The sequence below is a fragment of the Belonocnema kinseyi genome, chromosome 10 (genome assembly GCF_010883055.1).
Source record: "Belonocnema kinseyi isolate 2016_QV_RU_SX_M_011 chromosome 10, B_treatae_v1, whole genome shotgun sequence".
Taxonomy (NCBI): Eukaryota; Metazoa; Arthropoda; class Insecta; order Hymenoptera; family Cynipidae; genus Belonocnema; species Belonocnema kinseyi.
Window position 1 is genome coordinate 21,895,504 of NC_046666.1, and position 18,890 is coordinate 21,914,393.

General features: G+C 32.4%; 1 pseudogene; it reads right to left on the reverse strand.

Annotated features, from left to right (window-relative positions):
• Nucleotides 1–4,925: 4,925 nt before the first annotated feature.
• LOC117182400 lies at nucleotides 4,926–5,058 on the reverse strand (annotated as a pseudogene).
• Nucleotides 5,059–18,890: the final 13,832 nt, after the last annotated feature.

The following is an 18,890-nucleotide window of genomic DNA, read 5'->3' on the forward strand; positions in this document are numbered from 1 at the left end:
CTAAAAAATTCACCTTTCCCATCAAAAATAAATCCCAGATACTTTCTAAATGGTTTAGCTATTGGGATCAAGAAATAAGCATCTTTAAGATCAATAGCGGCCACATAGCCTTTTTTAAATAATAAACTGCCAAGAGTTTTCCTGTCTTCCAATTTAAAATGAGGAACTACAATAAATTTATTTAAATTTTTTAAGCTCAAAATAAACCATTTTTGTCCATCAGGTTTGTCTAGCAAAAAATAGGAGAAAATAAACTGTTCATTGAGAGAAGTACAACCTGATATGGCTCCCTTTTCAATTAAATTGTTTACAGCTTTTTTATAATTCTTACTTCCACCCTCCCTGTTGATTTAGCCTGAAACCCTTGAAGCCAGCTCGTCTGCGAGGGTTTTTCTAGTTTAAATTACCAGCCTGTCTTCTGAAATTATCAGCATTTGATGCATCCCTTTAAACGTTAGTTCTGCTAATATTCTCCCCGAATTTCCTAGACGACTTATTAAGGAGTCAGTGTCTACCTCCTTTCGGATCAATATTTCATCAAAGCATAAGGCAATCGCATTCATGCCAGCACTCAGTAGATTCTTCGAAGCCATATGGAAGCTATCCTTTTTAAGGGAAATAGCTTTTGCCAACTCTTCAATCTCTCGGTTGAGATTGGGGGCCTTGAGAATTGTGCAGTTAGCTGCCGTCAGATATTTCTCTTCAAGGATTTTTTTATTCTCTTTAGGAATGCCAGGTTTTTAAATGTTCGACCATTTCTAACAATCGTCGTAAGAATTTTTGGTCAAAATATTTTTGGTTAACTCTTTAGCAAGTAGGTTGAACGGGGTTTGTCCTCATCTGACTTCACTCTTTCCACAGATTCTGATTGCGAATTAGAGTTCACAGATTCTTCTGAACAAGATCTGGACAGATTCCTACGTAAGACTACAGAAATGGATCTGGATCTGGAAAGACTGTGGCGCATGTCACGCGAGTCGTTATCGTCGTCATCTTGAGTAGGGACGCCTCTTGCAAGACTTTTACGAGAATTCAAAGGATATTCCCGCTAATCGTGACGATAATGACGTGACGCACCTCTCCGAGAATGTGGGTAACGTTCTCCAGGGTCATGGTTTTCGCTACTACCGGCATTCATCTTGAAACACTTTATTCTGACCGAAAATTTATAAAGAAAACCGTCTAACAACTTGCGAGCTGGATCGTTCAGAAAAGCGTATTGAGTACGTGGCAGAAAGGGGCGCCCCCAATGGATGTGTGGATAATTGATTTTGCACGCGCGGCTTTAAAATTCTGTGAGTTTCATCCAGCAACTAGCGCCAGACGAGATAAACATTCCTAAACGTTTTTGGGGACGCTAAATCTGAATCCGAGGTTCTTTTGACTTGGTTAGGTCGCATTTCATTCCTAACCTCAAAAAAAAATGATAAACGTTGGAATATTCATAAAAACAACCAGAAAGCAAAGCGGTTTTATCACAGAAAAAATGAGCGATAAGGTTTACATCAATTCCAGGTGAAAGATTCACCGCAACAAAAGTTAACCTTGCTCGATAAACCTTAGATGAATCGAAGATAATTTCTGATTTTTAACCTTGCCTGGATAATCTTTGGTCTTATGAACGCGTCATTTCTAATCGAGATGCAGCAAGAATTACGACGCCAGCGCTATCTATCGTCGTTTAAATTGAATAAATTGGAGAGAAATGGAAATTTCCACCTGTCAGTTGCTTTTTGTACTGTTCGCTAAATGGTAATAAATAAGTTCTTATTCGTCTACAATAATGCGATTTATTTCGGAGGAGATATATCAGCAAGAGCAATTTTTTTTGTATCATCTGTTGTTGATTCTACATGTTTTATCGAAATTTTCTTACTTCAGCGTGATGCAGACGACGAGCTGAGAATTATTTTCCTAAGCTCGGTAAAGCTTTCGACGAAATATGTTTAACTTTTAATCTTTGTAGGTCTTACCTGCAATACATTTTAACTTTTGTTTTTTGTTGTTGTTTGAAATCTAGTGCCCCGATTCGTAGCTAAAATTCGCGCTTACTTTGACGTTTTCCCATTTTTGTTAAGGACGTCGTAGCAGACGACAGCTTTTATTTCATTCTAGGATAAACTTTCGCCAAATAGTATGTAAACTTTAACAGCGGCAAGTTTTACATGCAAAAAAATTTAACTTATATTTTTCTGTGATGTATTCAGGGTCGCTGCGTCCGAATTTAAAGGTAATTTGACTCAGCGAGGTCACATTCCATTCATGACCTTAAAAATAATGAATTTCAATCCCGAAAACTGTCTTTAACACGAAAAAGTGAATTTTATTTTATTTTGTCTTATGACATTGCTTAGGAACGAAATGTGACCTGACCGAGTTAAACCCATTTACTTTAATGTAATATAAAAACTCCACAAACGTCATTACTTTTTGGCATCTAAACCTCAATTCGTAGAAGAATTTTCGCTTCGTTTCGTATTATCTTGAAGGTTTTCGGAATGAGCACTCGTTGTTTGCCAAGGCGTCATTCACTTAACAAATGTTCTGGGTACAACCTGTGATATTAGATTTGGAATTTCCAAGGCAAATTGAAGATTGTTTAAAATTTCTTGAAATTTCGAATTGTTTAATCGAGAAATGTTATAGTAAAAAATTTTCACGCATTTATAAGAGTTTTCAAATGAATGAACCTGAGTAGAACTCTTAGTGTATTCAATTCAAAATTATCGTTTGTGTCCAGTTGTAAGTTTGAAATTGGTGCACAACTGCAATGAATTAAACTCAGTCACCATTTAAGCATCGCGAATTTGATCTTGGAGAGATTTTGAGCAAGGAAACTAAAAATTGATGTTAAAAAATTAAGTGGTTATTTCTATTTTATTTTCCAAACGACTTAAATGAAAGCTAGATTCTGCCTTAAATTTGTATCGCTGAAACAAGATTTTTCCATTTACCTATGAGAATCAGACCGATTTATAGATAAAATGGAAAAACAATTTGAGTCGTTAAATATCACATTAGAAGAATGAGAGTGTGGTTACAATCTATGATATTAAATTTTGAATTTCCAAGGCAAATTGAATTTTTTTTAATTTCTCTACATTTCGAATGGATTTTCAGAAAGACAAATATTTTATCAAAATTGTTTCATTTTAAAATGCAAAAGTTCAATTTTCAACCAAAAGGGACAGTGAAATTTCCATTTAAAATGAATTAATTATTTTCAACCAAACTTATGAATTTTCAAATAAAATGATTAATTCGCGACTGGAGTAATTGAATTTGATACAAGAAGGCGAAATTTTCACAGTGTACATAAATTTTCAGACAAATAGTTTAATTTATAAATAAAAAATATCAACTTTTAAACCAAATAGTTAACTTTTTATCTGAAATAGATACATTGTCAACCATAATAGAATAGTTAGATTTATTGATTAGAATTCAATCCTGAAACAAAACAAAAATATATTTTCAGCAAAAACAATCTCACAAAGCAAAAAATTCCAAAAAGTTTTAGTCATAATGAAAAATAATAAAAGTTAAATAATGAATTATGATTTAATTTTTTAATTTTAGATAAATGAGGGGCTAAGTCAATGTAAGCTAGCATCTCCACAAGAAAATTGATTTTTTGAAAAAAGTAAAGTTTGACAGATTTTGGGAATTAAAAAAGTGTTCTTCGTTTTTAAAGTATAAAATAATAAAGAATTTTATATAAATAGCCAAAACTGAGATAAGATTATAGGATAAATTTATCATTTGTTTGTTTATTATCGAAAATAAGTTTATTGAGGCAATTCAATTTTCGCAAATTAATAGAGAATTAGATTAGGTAAGTTTTTCTATCAGCACCTACGTTTTTATTTTTAACCAATATGTGGATTTTAATTAGCTTTAAAACTGTTATTTTTTTTGCATAAAACCTCCCATGAGCTACGTAAGAATATTAATAATTACAATTCCGTACACTTCTTAAAAACATATTACGTCTATCTTTCATAAAAAAAAACATTCTCTCATTCTGTGAAACGCATATTCGTGAATAAATAAAAATTTTCCATCGGTCTAACCTTTTTTTTTTTAACGTAAATATTATTCATAATTTAAACTGTATCTTTTACTGTGCTTCGTATGAAACTTATTTAATTGCTTTATATGTATGGAAACGATAACATTTTTAAGGCAATATAAAATAAATACGATTTTTTGAATTTGATAAGACAGCAAAGAGTGTAAATTTTGACGTAATTTCAAGAATATACGTTGGTTAGGTTTTTGTTCAAAAATCTTCCTAAACTTGTTTTTGATATTTCAACATAATGAGGGCTGTGGTGGCCATTCTCTGTATAACATTAGGGATTCTTACTGATTTTGTTGGTAAATATAAATATATATCTATATCATAAATAATAGCGTGGGCCTAAAAAATAATCTTCCGGTTTCGAAATCGGCAGGGAGTGGGTAAGTTGCCTTTTCTTATTGTGATAAGAAAGTTTTAATGACATTTAAAAAAATTGTGTACCTTTCGGGTCCCCCGAGCATTCAAAACGAAAGAATCAAGAAAAAATTAATTTTCGTATTTTTATGTATTTTATGTTTATTTCAACACACAAATAGTTTTTAAAATCAGTATATGATTAAAAAAAAAAAGAATCATTAAGACTATTTCATTATTACAGAAGGCCTCTTATCAGCCACCATTGTCCAATATTGTACACTGGAAAAAATATTTTGGGAATTTTTCCAGAAAGTTTGGGAAGCTTTTCACACAATCTCTTTGGTGATATTCCAAAACTCTTATCAGGTTTGGAATTTCCCCGAACTTTCTGTAGGGAAAACTCCTCAAAATTTTTAAAATATATTTTGACCGGAATTTGTCCCTATGCTATGTTTAAAATTTAGAGAACTTTTACAAAATTCGTGAAGAATACATTCCCCGAAATTTTTGAAATATTAATAAAAAAGCAAGGGTCAGTTTGACCGTAGTGCAATAGAAGAGCTTCTCCCTGAAGAAACCCCTTCTTGATCACGGTAGACTCAGCAACAAGTAAGTATGTTTTGCGTCGACTTCTCTCTTACACACTGCGCCGCTCATTTCTTTTGTAAGAGAGGCGGCACGTCGCGTCCTGGCGGATTTTCTTCCGAACTAATAGCTTGAAGAAGCAAGATTCAAATGCAGGCGGTAGCGAAATTGTAATTTATTATGATATAATAATTAATAATAATTTAATTATTATACGTCAAAATTTAATAATTTAATTGAATCGTTAATTTGAATAATTTGACGAAATTAATAAATTTCCTATCCAAAAGAAAAATAAGAAAATAGAAGTTCATTGATATTTATAGGTCAAAACGAATATTTGAGGCCTTACATTCAGGTTTCATGTTTGTAAAGTTTTTTTTGTATCAAATGTGTGAATTTTTCCATGCATCGTGGGAAGATTTCCATGAATTGGGGTGAAATTAATTATCTTTCAAAGGATGTTCATTCATATTGTCAATTCCCTATAATATTGGTGAAATTCCCAACTGTCTGGGGAATATTTCGGTTTTTGAGAAAATTTGCCCAAGTCTTTGGGAAAATTATTCAGCTCATTAGGGAAAGCCACTTTTTAAACTGAATTTGGAGATTTTTTTTAAGGGACAGTTCGCGATATTGCCAAAAAAATTTTACAGTGAATAATTCTCCAAAGATTCTTCGAATCTTCTATACATGAATAGCTTACTTTGATTTTAAACCAAGAAGGAGAATAAGCTTTCATTACAAATGTAGCGAGAATTACAACACTTTTAAAAGGTTTCCTCAAAAAAAATTAGTACCTTAAAATTCTACAATTAATAGTTAGCCAGCGGGAATGAACAACAGGACTTGGCTTCTTCTCTAAATCAGGGGAGCATGCTCCCTTCGATACCGCCTGGAAAATATCACAGATATACCGTGGGTCACTACATAATACTTTTCTAGCAATATCACGCAAATTTTGTGCACTAATTTGTAGAAAAGAAGTTATAGGAATAATTGAACAATTTTAAATTGCTTTTCCAATTTCCCTAGAAAATGAGTTAGGCCCACTGTTTACATTGTCACTTCCTACAAACAAATGGCTTAGTAGAAGCTCATTGAGATACAAACTACAGATGATCCACTGTTAAGGTTTGTTTAGTTCTAATTCTAGCAATCGTATTTTTCATTTACAAATACCTGTATTGACATTTGTGCCATGGCAACCAACAACTTCAAGGCTATCTCTAGAAAATTGTTTTTAAGCGAAGAATTGCATTTGGTTTTGTTTTATAGCAAGAGATTTTCCATTACTAACGCTCAAATGTCCTATGTATTTGGAGCCAGGCTCTTCTACCAAACTAATGCGCTCTTCGAAAATTTGTTCCCAATAATATTTTTCCCTTTTTGTTCCTGTTCGTTGGTCTTATCTTTTCTAGCCTGAAAAAATAGGTTTTTGGTCGCAAATTCTTCTCTTAATTTTTCTCGTTCTCTATCAATCTTGTTTTCATCAATGATGTTTGATAAATCTCCTTTTGTAACGATTCTTAGATCTTTTAGCAGAGCGTTTGAGATTGAAGCTGTAACACGATTAGAAACGCTAATGCTACACTTCAAAGATTTATTTGCATTTGATAATTGCCCGGGTAAATAATATTGCACTTAGAGCTTATCATTTGTTATCACAGTTAAGGCACTTATTTTATAACTAAGTTTTGTGTTGGATCTAGATACAAAAATAGAAATTGGAAACTCCGTATAAACTGAATCTGTTCGATACCGCTTTAAATTTTTTTTCGATTTGATCCTGTCTTTCTATTCATCACTTTGTCATTTTTCCGCCAACAGTCCGATTCTTTCCGATCTTTGATCGATTCAAAAAGGTCCTTCTTCAGTATCGATCGATCTTCAGTAATGTCTTTAATTTTAGGTTCACTATTGGTTCCATTGCCTATCATAATCTCTTCCATGTATAAATAATTGGTAATTATTTGTGCTGCAGATGCAGTGAGAATCCAAATATTTCTTTAGGCTCACCTAAAATTCGACAGGGTTATCTTCTCTCTTGTCCTCGGCTTACGATAATTGCATCTAGTCGTAATTTTATAAACCTATTGAATAAATTTTAAATCATCAAATTTAGGGTTCGATCTCTTCAAATTACACCCTGATATAATAATACACCTGTGCTAGCGCTTTTTCCAATCCTCAAAGCATTTCTAATATACGCTTTTTGGTATGATCTTGAGCTCTGTCAGCGATGCCGTCCTTATCTTTTTATTCGTGGCAAAATATCGTCCTTTTTGGGTCTTTTCACGTTTGGGAGCAGGAAAAGTCCTTTATATTTGTCAAAAAATAAACTCAACGGGAAAATGTATGATTATGTCAAGATTTGTTGGGGACATGTGCACCTACAGAACAGAACAAAAAAATCGAAAATCTAATTTATGTAGCCCGCGAAATTTAAAAAGTAACCCTTTTTTAACAAACCTCGTATATCTTTAGTACAGATAAAATAAAACTGTGTAGATGCCAAACTGTAAAACGGCTTTGACATGAACATGTTTTGGTCACGTTAACTTAATAAGCTTGTTTGGAGAAAAACAGCTTTTATAATTTTTTTAAATATTCTAATTGATATACGAAATGTAAGAAAAATTATACTATAAATTAATAACAAAAACTAAAATTGGTAAATTATTTTTAAAATAGTATATTATGCACGAAGTCAGCGAAGTAGTCCTTTTACAGTCAAGTTTTCTCCTGAAATTTCATCTGAGGTTTCAGGCTAGTTTAAAGAGGCAGTACCTCGCCGAACAGTACGCGTGGGGCAAGTTAACCAACGCGCATGCGCGCATATTTTCCCTGAAAAATAAAGTACCTCACAATCAAAAATGACCAGCTTTGCTGCTGCAAAACACTCTGAGAACTCAAGGAAACTATTCTCATGTTCAAAAAAATAATTAACTCAAAACTGATACTTTATTTTTTCAGAATTAGCTTGGCGTCGTCGTCATAGTTCTACGGTGAATCCTACTCCAATTGAAATTAGAATTCGTCTTATCGAAAACGCAGAACATCCAGGTCGAGCTTTACAATTGGCACCAGTTCTTTGCGAGGTGGGATTGGATGAGAATCGCGAGAACGTAATTGGATTAATCATGGACAATGGAATTTTGCATCCATTCGTAGTTCCTCTTCCAAATACCGCGGATGCAATGCCTACCTTCAGAAGAATTAAACTACATCTGTGTTTACATTTAGTCGACGAAGTTGTACCAATACCGTTGAATGATTCCTTAAATGATCGATTTTTCAATAAATTTGGGTCAAAAAACAGGTTTCCGGGGCAGATAATATAATAATTCAAACTTAGTATAGAAAGGTAAGGGAGTTCCCTTTTTATGCTTGAAGTTGTGGTTGTGCGGCTCACAGAGCGCACCGTGCTTTTTTATGTGGGTCTCTTCCCCACAGGTGTAAGAGATTATTGATAATAATAAATGATGAAGTAAATAAGATATACGAAAGTAATAAATTTCACAACCTCTTTTCTGTACTTGTGTAGCTAATGTTTTACACATGGTGGAATATATTATTATTGATTGTACATTAGGTACAAAAATAAACATTGCTAAAAAGAATTATGTGAAAAAACTTTGTTTTTTAAATGTATTTCAATTTAACTAATTATGAGCAAATTATGACTGAAAATGTTTTTTTTTTCTAAAATGAAAAATCATTTTACAGTTTTTCTGGAATCGTGAAGAAAGTTTCATATTCCTCTGGAAATTTTTTAATTCTCAAAAAGTTTTTAAATACACAGGGATAATTCTTAATAGCCGAAAAGGGTTTGCTTATTTTTAGGTAGATTTTAAACATTTTAAAACAAATTCCTGATCTTTAGATACTTAAAAACCATTTATTAAAATTTTCTAAGGCTTAGATGGTTTTTGGATGTCATAAAACAATTTCTAACATTTGTATAGGGCGTTGGTGTTTTTTAAATAGCTTGCGGCAGGTCACAAAAGTTACAGAGGTCTGGGGTAATTTTAACGTACATAAAGACAATTTTGAAAACTTGGACAGGCATTGGTGCTTTTATGCACCTTGGGATACTTCTCAAAAACCGGAAAAGCCTTTAGTGGCTTTTGAGTGCCTTGGGACATTTTCTGAAAATAGAAGAGGGCGTTGGTAGTTTTCGGGTGCATCAGAATAATTTGAAAAATTTGGAGTGTGGAGTGTCCTGATTTATTGTGAAGGCTATTGATGGTATTGAGGCTATTGAGGAAAGACTTAAATTGTGAATCGTCAACGATAATCATAACTAGTTAATTTTTTCAACATGTAAAGTTAATGAAAATCAGTTCCGTTTCTAAAGTTCGAAAAAGTAAAAACAAAAATTCTGTAAATTCTTCCAGATCCTTCTTCGATGTTGTTCGAAAACTTTTAAAATATTTCGAAATCAAATTAACTTTTTAAGATTTAAAGTCATTCAAAGTGTTTCCAGTTCCAATATTTTTCAAATTTGAAGACATTATTTTAAACTGTTTGACAGTTTTTTTTATATTGTCTCGAACTTCATTTTCATCATAAAAAATCATTTAAAATTATTATAGAAATTGTCGAAAAATTCGCTATATCTTTTAACACTTAGAACTCTTCGACAGTCTGTATCTTGTTTTTGATATTTGGAAACTTCTACATTTTTCAAAATCTTTACATTCTCATAAGACAAGGTTTTTAATTTGTATAAAATTTGATTTTTTAAGATGTTAAAAGACAATGTAGAAGCTTTTTAAGAATTTGGAAAGGATTCCAGAGAATGATTTTTCTTTTAAGAATATTCGGATATTTTAACATTATTTTATTATAAATGATCATGCTTAAGTTTCCAACATTTTAAGATATATTAAAAAAATAGATCATCATTCCGGTTTTTTACAATTGTGCACGATTTAATATTTATTTGTTAATATTTCAATCATTTTAAGTGTTCTGGAAAAATTTTAGACGTTCCTAAAAGATTCGTTCCCTCAGCTTTATCTGAGATAATTTTTAAAAGTGCTGTCAGAATAAGTAAAAATGGTGGATTAGCGTAAAATATTTTTGTTTTTTAGGTTGACTTGATTGTGAAAGCAACTAAAGCAAATGGCTTGAAGTCCATTTTCGAGGATATGATATTAGTGCATTTTGCATTGAATTTTTAAAGGAAAAGATCTATTTTCATATTTTTCAAAACAAATTATATCTTATTAAAGTTCCAGTGTACTAATTTCCATTCCGTTCCATATAGTTGCTTACGAGTTTCTGAATGAGCCATTACTAAATGACTATTTTACGTGATGGATTATACACGTGTGACTTAAATATCCAAAAGTAGCGTTTCTCACACTTCTGCCAAATTTCCTTACATAGTGAGCTTAATTTGAATAATTGAATACTACCCATTTTATTAATGTAGGATATGGCAGTTGTGCTATCTATTTTAAAAAGTTTTCCGCATAATTGCAGGTCCCTGGAAAAACATTCAAGACCACAAATTGCAGCGAGTTTTTTCTAATAATTTGTACGCAGTCACCGCTGTTCTTTATTCCACAAACCTTGATCCGTCTGTCTATTATAAGATTCTTTTCATCCGGATAGAGAAGCATCGGTAAGGAGTCAAGTTTTGCGCTGCAGAATCTGCCATTTTTTAAATTCTGTAAAAGGGTCTCTTACAAACCTATAAAGCCTAAAAAAAAGTAATTTCTGTGAAATTTGTTATTAATAGATTTAATGCTTTCACGATGATTCATTTGGATAAAAAGAGATATTTCGAGTTCCAATCGTGTAAAAAACTTCGAATTCTGTCAAAGTTTCGTGAAAATTGCATTTCACTTCTTCAGGACTGACCTGAAACTGAGGTATTAGGTTATGTTGTTCTTATGTATACCCTCTACGATGCCTGTAATTGGCCGGAGTGCCCCACCGTGGGGACCCGTCGAACCTGATTGGACAATCAAGTCTCTCTTTTTTAATCCGAGAGGACGGATAGCCAAATTGGATTGGTATTATATCCATTGTCTCTATTGATGTTATTCGGGTGTTCTAAGATTTCTATTGCTTCTCTATGTTTTTTTCGAAATTTTTTGTGTGATTTTGTAATAGCCGTTGTTTTCTCAAATAAAATGTTATGTCCTGTTTCGATATGATGTTCAGCTAGTGCTGATTGAGCAAAATGTTTTAGCCTGACTTTAATAAAAGGTTCCTTTATACGTTGGTTCACTGCTCTCCCGGTTTCACCAATATAGACTTTGCCACAAGTACAAGAGATTTTATATACTCCTGAATCACTAAGAGGTGTCTTTTTGTCTTCAGGGTTATTTAGTAAGTGTCCTATTTTCGCAGGTGGTTTAAATAATGTTTGGATGTTGTGTTTGTTGAGAATTCTTCCTATTTGTCCTGTGACACCTTGCATGTGGGGTAGGACGGTGGTCGTTTTTATCTTTCTTTCGTGGGTTGTCTTGACTTGTTTTTTTTTGCATTTTTTATTCCTTTATCAATTTGTTTGTTTGTGTAATTTTTCTGTATCAGGATTTGTTTAAAGTTTTGTAATTCCTTTTGTAAGTTATTTTTATTTGTTATGAAGACAGCTCTGTATACAAGGTTGTTGATGACCGATTGTTTTTGAGATGGGTGATGGTGGGACGAGGCACGTAGGTATCTGTTTGTATGCGTGTTTTTTATCATTGTCAACTTTGTGTGCAAATGTGTTATCAGATCTTTAGTAAACTAATACGTCCAAGAAAGGCAATTTTCCGTTTTGTTCAATTTCAATGGTGAACTGAATATTAGGATGTAATCGATTGATGAAATCAAAAAACTCATTTAGTGTATCTCGTCGATATCACTAAATGACAGAAGTGTCATGAACGTTCGTAAAATTGGTTTTTGAAAGAGAAGTAAGTATTATTGAGACAGTGTTCTATCAAAAGTACAAGGTCGGAAGGAAAGTTTGTCAAAGATTTGATAATATCAATTTTATCAGACATGTTGGGGTTGAATGTAAATCTGTTTTATCTTTTTGATAAAGTGAAATGAGTTTTTGACGTGATTGCTGGAGTTTTCTGCATAAGGATTTAGTTTTATAGCGAGGAAGTGTGCTAGATTGTAAGTTGGTGAGTTTATGGTGAGGAATGTTATCTTTGTGTATTTTTGGGAGTCCGTAAAATTTTGGATAAATGGGATTAGTTAGTATTAATTTAGATATTGTTTAGCTGTCAAGTTTATAGGCTTTTAGAAGGGTTTTTTGTCTCACTGACTATCGTGTTTGTAGGGCCCTTTTTAAGTTTTGTTTATGTATCGTCAGTTAGAAGATCCATGATTTTGTTGTTATAGTCTTCTTTATTCATAATTACTGTTGTGTTGCCTTTGTCTGTGGGTAACATTATAATATCTCTAATCTAAATGAGTTCTTTAATTGCGGTTTTTTCTTGTTTTGTTAAGTTTGAGGATGAAACTTGAGCTTGGCCTTAAATGTTGGCCGTCCTACGTCGTATGTCTTTCGCTTTTTCGGGTGGAAGGTTACAGATTGCAAATTCTTTTTCAGGTGCACACATTTGGTCAATCTATCTATTTTTGTATATTGCTTTGTTTAACCACAAAATGCAATTATTGCTTTATCATTAGTGTTTTGCGATCAAAATTTGAGTTTTTGATTTAGTGTCAGCAAAACTTAAAAAGGTGCTTAGACAATATTGTAGGGCCTTCAAAAAGTAACGTTTTTCTTCTATAGCTTTTTGCTATAACACGAAATCCAATCGAATACTTCCTTCAAAAGTTACCGGATTTACAGAGTACAACGACAAAGACAACAACGAAAACAAGAACGATAACGACAACTACGAAAAAAACCGACCTAAAATCTATATTTTCCAACTACTTCTTATAAGGATGAGAATGTAATAAATCATTTCAAATTTTTTTAGGAATCCTATACCAATTTTCTTATTCTCTCGGGAAAAAAGATATATTTTTTTAAGTTCCTCAGTGCATAGAGATAATTTTTAAGATCTGAAAAGGGCGTTACGAATCTCGGAATTATTTCAACCTCTTTAAAATGCGTTGATCTTTGGATACCTTGGAACCATTTGTCAAAGTTTTTCAGGGGGCTGACGGTTCCTTAATGTCATAAGACAATTTCTGCAAGTTTTATAGAGCCCTGAGCCATTTCTCTATAACAAGATATTACATATTCGTATTAGAGAGGCTTCGGTTAAGAATTAAGTTTTGTAATGCAGTTTCCTAATTTGGTTGTACGGCGAAGGGATATTACCAATCTACCACCAGATGTCTGACAATAGGCTTAAAGAAATGGACATCTTTTTATTGAGGTTGCACGGTTTGAAAAGAGTTTTCTTATTGTAAATTAAAATATTATACTGCTGGCTTTAGGAGGTTGTTAAAACTAATACGGACTTATATTATCTGAAAGTAAAACAAGTAACCGAATAGAGTATTGCTTACAATCTAAACCTGAGATACTTCTTAAAGGATTTCTGCAAATTTATTTTGGCAGGCTAGCAACTTTAAAATCTAAAGTTGGCAGAAAGGTATCTTTAGTAAGAGTTCTCGTAACTATCTTCGTAACTTGGAGTTAAAAATTAGGTGATTCAATACATTTATTCAGGCCTTTGAAAATCAAAACCTACCAGTAAATTTCCTTACCTGGTTTTTTATTATTTCTTCGAGTATGTCTTTGTCTACAAGTATTTATCCCTTAGGTATTTATCCCTTTAGTAAGCTTCAGTAACTCTTGACCCGATTTTTGTGGCCTTGGCTACCTCATCACGTTCAATAAAGTCATCTCCCAAGAGCAGAATACCTACTTCGTAATCTTCTGCAATTGTTCTCACAATCGGATTTAATTTGAAGACCATGAATATGCGCCTTGTACAAGAGATTCCGTAACGAATGACTGCTAAAAGTCTGCCTGAATCTATAAAAAAACGAATTTTTTTCTTTAACACATCAGTAAGGCAAAAGCCTATCGCTGCTTCTCCAACATTTACATAGTTGAGCCCGAGTCCTAACCTGATAGTTGTATATTCTTCACGGCTAAAGAGCCGATCAATATCACTTCTGTATTGAGTGCTGGAGCTAGTAGCCTTGGGCAGTTTGCTGTCTTTGTATATTTTTCAAGTATCTCTTTCCTCCCTTCATTCAAGATTAATGATCTTATGATGTTTGGCCACATCTCAGCTAAAGACGCATGAGTCTCTGGGCTAAAATTAGTTTTAAGCTTTGAACCAGCTATCAGGTTCAATGTTTGAGGGGACAAGCCACTGGCCCCATCTTGCTCAGTGCCGTGTTTGAGTGACAGGCCTAAAGGTCTGCTCTTAAGAATACGTGTACCGCTCTGACGTCAAATAGGGCCTTACTCGGGTGCTCCTTAAACGCAGCGATCATATAAAAAATTCCGTGAGATCAACGTTGAACATGATCTTTCATAGCTCAGACGTCCGTTTTTAAAGTCCTTTTTTTTCATTTGCCCTTTTTGCTATGCCGAATCCACTTAGAAAGATGTTGGAATAGCGGGGCCATGACGAGCCTAGCTTTGCGGACTGCATTTAACTTCATTCATCGAAGTAATGAGCGTCTTCCTTGTTTCTCTTGTGTGAAAACAGAGCGTTCTTTTGAAATCGATCCGAGTCGTGATCGCGAAAGCGTTCATGGGATTTTATGTAACTTTTATACCCAGATGAGTCACGACCTATACTGGAAAGAAGGAAAAAAACGCGAGAACAGAATTAGAGTCACAAAAATACTGCAAGGTAAATTTCCGCGTGTTGCCCTATAATAGCATTAACAATACGAAGAAAGAATATCGAAAGAGTGCGATGTTGATTTTTGGCTCATTTCTCTTTCTCCTTCTGTATTTCTTTGTTGTGCAATAGCCTCGAATGAACAAGAAATCAGATAGCTTAGAGATATAATTTCGATTTGTCAATTTTATGCTTGCTCTGGTTCTAAGTGCTGACTCAGATTTTATATTTTCAAGGTAAAACACGAAAGAGGAATTATCAGCTGAATAGATAATGTAATGCCGACTTTAATTTTTCACCGTATCAAGTTCTGACAACAGTGAGATTCATCTAGGTTTTCTAAGCTCTTCGCTGATCGACTGTTTCTACGCTTCAAGAATATGGGAATCGTTTCCCTGAGTTTCTTCGTCGTCTTTTTTAATTTGATTGGTAAGTACAGACCAAAATAATGTCATCTTCACTTTTTATTTTAAAATTAGTAAAGTTATTTATTGATGCCCCTTTAGGAACAAAAATAGAGTTTGCCAAAGATTTTAGTCAATTTTTTTAGTTATTGCAATTGCTTCATTTTTTAGCCTTTTTGAATCTTCAAAAAACACGAGTTGCACTATCTCACTAATGGATGTTAAATTATTAAAAACAGTCAAACAATCAAACATGATAAAATTAATAAGATTTGCTCTAATTAAGATATCAGGAATTACAAATTCACCCATTCTGATTTTTTCTTTCAGATATCAGTTTACAACTGGGAGAATGTTGTTTTTCCTCCTCGTCTACCTCCACAGGTAGACAACACAGAATTCTCAATGAACGACCTCACCCTCTACCAAAAGGATCAGAGATAATAGAAAATTTACAATTTAATGATAATTTTGAAATAAGGCGCAATGGGAAACCAATGTTTTTAAGCGGAACGACTGTTGAGGGAGTGACAAATAGTAAAAAACAAGTTGTTGGTGTTTTTTTGGGACCAAACTCTCATGAGCTTCACGCAGTATATCCGATATTTCCTGAATTTGGTCGTGTTAAAGTTAACCCAAAAACGGGGGATGCCAAATTTATGCGAAACAAGGAGAGTTCAAATTATGCTGAACATAAAGAGTACTCAAAAATAAATATACCACGTGTCGTACAAGAGGAAAAAATGGCAGAATGGAGGCGAGCAAATGTTTTAAAAGTGTAATCGAGGTTTACTCTAATTTATTATAAAATCATTCTAAATTTCGTTACTTTATGACATGTGAACCTAACATTGTAGAAGAAATTTAAATTGGTTTCTTACTATCTTGAAGGATTTCGGAAATTTTTTGAATAAAATTATATAGTAGCTACAATATAATGCTATTTGTCTTTTTTTACGTACAAGACGAGTGAAGGAGAATAAACAAAGATTCAAGTTTATACGCGTTTTATCTACATTTATTTAGGGTCTGATGTATGTTTTGTAATAATACTATATTTTTCAGACTTTATCTTTTCTGTCTGTAATCAATCATAAATTAATGTTAATCATAAATTGTGCAATTCTTGCAGATTTGAATATTCATCACCCATTGCTGTTTTTATTTACTAATTACTGATTTTAACTGATTGTTCATTTAAACATGGCGAAGAATAACGAAACCACAATCGAAAAAAATTTTTAAGTTTCTCGGTTAATTTCGATTTTTTCCACATCAAAAGGAATTTAATTGCCATTTATAAAATTTATTAATTTTTCGCTGCTGTCATAAACAAAAAGAGTTTGATTCCATGTGTAATGATATTTTTGATTAGGATTGATTAAAACGTACTGCTTTGAGTAAACAAATTTTAATTAAAAAATGTATTCCCATAAAAAATAGAAATAAAGGGGTTACATTTTCGACCGAAAAGGTGATTTCACAACAACAAAAAAACTTTAATTTTTAACAAAATAATTAAATTTTCAAACAAGAAATTGAATTTCTTAGAAGACAGTCACATTTTTAACAAAAAATTATTCATTTTGCATCCGAAACGACAAATAAAAAAATAACACATGTAAAGCTTCATTAAAGAGAGATGACTTTTTAATAAAATACTTACATTTTCTACTTGCCACGATGCACTTTCAAAACAATTTTAACGTACGAAAATTAATTTGAAAAAAAAATTTCACCTAAAAAAATTTCTTTAAAGAAAAAATTTTTCCTCCACAGAAATTAATTTTCAAAACAAAAATTTAATTTTTAATTTTAAAGAGGAAATTTCAACCAAAATAATACGAGGGTAGTTCAATAAGTCCTTAGAATGACCAACAGATGGCGCGCGAATCGCTCCAAATCATCTGTTTTCAGTCGGCACCACTCCCGACTAGATACATGGTGCAGTCACAGTCCACATCTTCATACCAAAATCAAGTTTATTGTGAAATTAAAAAACAGAAATTAGAATTTATTGATAAAAAGTTTATCTATCTTATCTTTAAGTGTCCCGCGCAAGTGCGCGCTTCCTTAAATTCGACCTACGCCTGCACGTAATAGTCCAGCTTGCATTTTTACCCCGGGAATCTAAACGCCACAGAAGTGATAGCTTTTTTTTTGATCGTATCTTTAGAGTTCTCGATTCCCAAACTTCTCGTACCTTTGGAGTTTCATCATATCAGTAAATGTTTGCCCTGGCTTGAAACCACTGTATTTTTAACTTACATTTTTAAGATCGATTTATTTAAAATAAACCAGAAAAGTGCATTTTTAACTGCTAAGATACATTTTCTAACAAAAATTGAATGGATGCATTTTTAGTAAAAAAGTTCATTTTTAACAAGAATATGACTTTTCACAAATTATTAAAAACTTTTTAACTAAAGAAATTAACTTAACAGACGGTCAAATTTCCATTCATAATGACTTACTAATTTTGAACCAAGCTGATGAATTTTCAAAAAAATTGTGAATCTCCGACTGGAATATCTGATAATGGTACCTAAAAGATGAATATTTTACCATAAAGAAACATTTTCTACAATTGCACTATTGTTATTTTAATGCAATTGTTATGAAAAACCTATGGTATACTTTGTTTGTCAATCTGACGCATAGATTGCTCATAACATTTATAGAAACATAACAAATAAAGCAATTGTCAAAAAAAATTTAAAAAAAAGAACAAATCAAAAAATACATCGAGATATTTCCGAGCTACGAGTCGTTTAAATTTGGACCAAAAAGAATAATTTAACAAAATAGTTGGATTTAGCACATAATTAGGCTTCAGAAAAAAATAATTTTCAATTCGAGCAATACAAATTATCAAGAAAACATTTAATTTACTATCAACAAAGAAGAATATTAACAGAAATTATTGAATTATCAATTAAGAAAAATATTTTTTAATCAAAAAATTGATCGATAAAATTCTCCCTTAAAAAAAGGAACTTTTTTCAGTTAACAGCAGCGAAGGAACATGAATTTTTAGTAAAATAGGTGAACCCTCGAACAAAAATAATCATTTCTTTACTGAGTCGTTACATTACAAAAAAAGCGGCTTACTTTTTTGACAAATTAACATTTCTTTATTTGATGTTTAAAGCAAACAATGCATTAAAAAAGCATCTAATGTTTAATATGTGTTTGATGGAATTTTCGTAGTTCCTGAGAAAACAGGGAAAAAATCTTAGAGCTGGACAGAACTTTGCTAAAACGTGGGTAATTTTTGGGTTCTTAAGGACAATTTCTAAACTTGAAGAAGGCATTAGTGCTTCTGATGCATTTAAATATGCTATAGGAATTTTAGGGCTTTAATAGCAGCAGGTATGACAAATACAATTTTCTTTGTAAAAAGAGAAAATGTTATTATGATTCCAATTAATCTTCTATTCTTTCCATTGAACAAAATACCAATTAGTCTAAATGTTGAAACAAGTTCAAGAATATTTCTCTCATATTCTTTTATGAACAATTTTCATAATTAGATTTTCATTATTTACAGAAAATGAGGACTGTGATCAGTTTGTCATTGTTAGTTTTCGGTTTGCTTGTGGATTTGGGGTTTGTGGGTTTAGAGGTTTTTGGTTTGGGGCTTGTGGATTTCTGGATCCCTAGAAAAACACTCAA